The sequence below is a fragment of the Dermacentor andersoni genome, unplaced genomic scaffold (genome assembly GCF_023375885.2).
Source record: "Dermacentor andersoni unplaced genomic scaffold, qqDerAnde1_hic_scaffold ctg00000039.1, whole genome shotgun sequence".
NCBI classification, from domain to species: Eukaryota; Metazoa; Arthropoda; class Arachnida; order Ixodida; family Ixodidae; genus Dermacentor; species Dermacentor andersoni.
The window spans coordinates 19,145,286-19,149,760 of NW_027314752.1; the positions used below are offsets into that span (position 1 = coordinate 19,145,286).

At 52.2% G+C, this 4,475-nt stretch overlaps 1 pseudogene; it reads right to left on the reverse strand.

Moving 5' to 3' along the window:
* Positions 1-300: 300 nt before the first annotated feature.
* LOC126519906 (uncharacterized) lies at positions 301-1,141 on the reverse strand (annotated as a pseudogene).
* Positions 1,142-4,475: the final 3,334 nt, after the last annotated feature.

Sequence of the window (4,475 nt, forward strand, 5' to 3'; positions counted from 1 at the left end):
GTTGTCTTCCTCCTCGTTCACGGCGCTTGGTGGCCGCTTCGATCTTCTAGGGGCGACGCGCGGCACTTACGTATGGCATTTCACTCCCCACTTTGAGAAGTTGTTTCATGAAAACAACTTTCCAAAGCACGTACATGGTCAAAGTTCAGAGTCTGTAAGGCGCCATGTGTTAACATGCAAAAGTCTTTCCGCACGCGCAGTAGTAGTTCCTGAAGTGTTCACAAACGCAATAAATGCAGTAGGCACACTTCACCCTGTAATTCACATTCGACTCACGTAGTCAGAGCCTACATTTTCGCTACCCTGTACATTTTCGCTACCCTTCGCGCCACACTGTTCGGGGTGGACACCGGCGGTTCCATCTAGGACGAACAGCTGCAAAGCTGAACTTGTAGTCTGTCCCATCATGAGCAATAACTTGTTTGATGGCACTTATGGCACTTTCATGGTCCTTGAAACTCAGCAGCACTTTGCCTTCACGGCGATCAATGAGCAAGGCATCAGGAAATAGCGGCCCAAGGGTATCCATGCCTTTGTCATCAGGAAGTCCTCGCACATACAGAAGGCGGTCTGACTTGTATGTGGAACTGCTCCGGGGACCGCTAGGTTCCACTTGCACTGGCTTCCCCTTGAGCTGCTTGCTGCGCAGGAGCTCCAGCTGTGCAGTAGCCACTTCTGGGCTCTCAAAATCCAGAAATGCACTGTGCCTGTTTACAAAGAGGACACTGGGGATGGCATCTGACAGGGCACGAACTTCATCCTTGGTCACCTGGCTTGACATGTTCCCAATGAACAATGAACACTTGCACGTGTCATCAGCCCAGACGTAACGAAGTGACTCGGGAATGCCTTCATCAACATCAATACGTGACCTTATGTCTGAACGGTCCCGAGGGACGCGTCGCTGTTAAAAACGGAGCCAACCCCGACATGGAGTTCCTCCTTTCCGGTCAATGCCCTCGGGCTCACTTTGGCTGTGGCTTTCCGCCTCCCTTCCGGGCTTGCGCCGCTTGCGACGGCGACCGAGACTGTCTTCACTCACGCGCCCATTGCCCCGAATGGACGCTCGTCTCCTGCCCTCCTGGCTTTCTCCAGCTCTTTCAGTAGCACCTTCATCCTTTGCTTCCGTAGACGGTTCCATCTCCTGCTTGGTTGCCTCAGTCGACACAGTTGCAGGGTTTGACGCAGCACTCAGGGTAGCTCTATCCGGGCACACCCTTGGTGTCGAACAGGCTCCTCTGCTGTCGCCGAGTCTTTATGCCGTTTTGACACGTCAGACAGGTCATGTGACGGATTGAAACCAGTAAGGTAGAGCGCTCCGTCGATGTTCCCAAGAACAACATCATAGAGTGGCTTTTCCATGCAGAGTGCCAGTGTGCTTCCTCGGAAGAAGGGGGAATCTACATAGACCTTTGCCTCTGGAAGCCGCTTAAACGAACCGTCCAGAAGGTAAATGGTACGCATGATACCGGTGAAATTCTTTTCCGGCACCATCGAACGCCTGACGACCACAGTACTGCAGCCGGAATCTCTCAACACCGACACCGGGTGTCCACTGAGATATCCGCTTGCCGTCGGCATCTCTTGCGTCTGAAGACCAAGGCAGATGTCTTCTCCATATGTTCTTACAGGGGGCCTTGTTTTATCCTCAGATTTAGCGGTAGGAGCCGGACTTGCTTCGTACCGGGCGGCAGGCATCCTGTCGCAGCCAGCAATGGCACTAGACGCTTCCGTGTTGCTGCCGTTTATGTTCGGGCACACGTCAGCTTTATGTCCATGGTTTGTGCATTTCCAGCTAGACGAGGACTTTGGTCCTTTTGACCGCGTCCAAGAATCTGCAGCACGGTGTCCTTGCTTGCCACATAGAAAGCACTCAACTTTTTCTCTCCTGGCCTCTGTTTCGGAATTCTTGCTTTCCAGGTCTGATTTACTAATCCCTCACTCTTCTTTTCCTCTGGCGAGGTTTGTCAGGTTTTGCGCCTCTAAATAATGGTCAGCCGCTTCGGCTAGCTTGTCGAGGCCGCGGCATCCTCGCTCTTTCAGGAAGATGGCGAGCCTCTCATCGCAACGTAGCAAAAACTGTTCAGAAACAACCTTATCTCTTAATCCGTCATATGTTTTCTCTGTTTTTGCCATCTGCTGCCAATGATCGAAGTACCCAAGGAGTCGACCAGCAAACTGCCGCCCTGTCTCGGAATTCTCAGGCTTAGTTTCCCGAAACTTTTGACGGTATCCTTCTTCCGTATACCGGAACCTTTGCAATAAAGTTTGCTTCAGCTTTTGATAATATGTGACATCCTCCGCAGCCATGCGTCCGATCACGCTCAAGGCTTCGCCTGACAAACACAAGCTTAATGATAGCACCCACCTATCGCTTGGCCATCCTTGGCTCGTGGCTACCCGCTCGAAGCGCTGGATGTACGCGTCGAGTTCGTCGCGGCTCTCGTTGTAGGGAGGAATAAGCTTGTGGGGACTTCTAAATGCTTCACCGCTGCTTTCCCCGCGTTCGTTTCCGGTTTCGACCGTCCCAGACGCGTGCTCTGCAAGACGAAATCTAGTCTCTAGCAAAGTTCGTTCCGCCATCAGTCGAGCGATCTCCTGTTCATGGGCTACTCGCGCTGCTTCCCTGTCCTCAGCTCGTTTATCGCGTTCTCTGTTAAGCTGCTCGTCAATCCACTCTCTTAGTTCTTTACCAGACAAGCCAAGCTCCTTGCCTATCGGAATAAATTTCTCCCAGTCCATTTCCGACCACTGCACACAAGCGAAGTGCGGCACTTAAGGATGGAACTAGAGCTTAGTCCTGTAGCGGACGCCAGAAATAGTGGTGATTAGGACTGTTCGGCAGTTTCGCTAGTGCGCAGTGACGCGGAAGAAAGACAGAGAGTCATTTATGTGCGTTTATAAAACTCAAAGCAACCTTGAAGATGTGAATATATACAGAGAGTTGATGACAGCGTAACTGCAGTCAGTTTGTCCACGGGCTGAAACAGTCCCGGGTTGCGCGGCTCACAGTTCGCTGGTCACGGCACCGTGCGGTCTCCCGTGCTCGAGCTGGCCGCGACGACCACACGCTCGGGCCCCGTTCAGCACGGTTCCCGGACTCGGCACGCTCGGACGCCGCAGTGGCAGCAGCCAGGGGACGCCTTGCTCCACACGTCCTCGATGTCCGGCTCGGACATCGCTCGCGACCGACGTGCTACAGTCGCACGTCCAGCACGACCTCGGTGCCCAGCTCGTGCGCCGCTCGCAATCCACGTGCGGCGGTCACACGTGAGGACCTCGTCTAGCACAGCAACATCTGTGCCAGACTTACACGCTGCTCGGCACGCTCAGGTGCGGCAGCTCAGGGACCGGCGGCCCTCGGGTCAGCCAGCGTCTCGAGCACTGGCAGCAGGGGCCTGGGACGTCCACGCTCGGCTCCGCGGTTCTCCGCGCCTTGCCACGGACGTCTCGCCTGGCAGGAACCCTCGCCTCGTTCCGCCCAGGAGCTCGGAGCTGCTGCGCGCCTGGATCGAACACCGCGAACGCGCCCTCGTGCTGCCGTGCTCGTGCACCCGTTGTCTTCCTCGTCGTTCACGGCGCTTGGTGGCCGCTTCGATCTTCTAGGGGCGACGCGCGGCACTTACGTATGACACGCACATATGAGACGCGCAGCCACGGAAAATGGCTCATACCCTTTTCGAGGACAAATTACGGCCATCAAATAGTCGCAAATACCTTGCCACGGCTACTAAATTCTTATCTAGAAGCCGGCATTGACATCCATGCCTTGACACCATCGGAGCTCTTATGTATGGTGAAAACTACCATTTAAATCGCTATAGTTCCGTAAAACCGAATGTATTCAATGAAAGAAATGTAATTTATTTGATGTACCCAGTGTTCTTTATTTTTTTTTTTTCATTTCTGAAAGTGTTCTGTGCCACCCCTCTGCCAATATGTAAAGGGGGCCAGGGACCACTGAAGCTGCCAATAAGCAGCTTTTACCTTGGCCCCCTCCATTTGCTTGTAAATGGGCACAAATAAAATGAAAATGAAAATGAAAATGGAATACAGTAAGCTTCTAAGTGAAATAAGGACAGAAATACGGAAAGAGAAACGTGTTTCTTGGAAATGAAAACTGAACGCGAAACCTCGAGGAACAGTGAGATACGAAAAGCGGTCGCCGAATGCCAGGAAGGTTCCCGACAGCACAAGCAGCATAAAAAAAGCAGTTGCCGTAGGATGAAGTAGCAAGAAAATGGGAAATATTCCGGGAGAAAAAATCTATCGTTCGAATACTGGTGCGAACAAATTTAAACAGTGAAAAAAAAAAACGTTGGTTGTTAGAAATAGGTGAGGAAAAGAATGCCGCACCTAGAATATTCTGGAGCCACATAATATTATTAGGCAGCAAGAACACAATAATACCAGAACATATCCTAGACAAAGATGGAAACAAACTGGAAGAGTACGCGGCTATAGATAACATCAAA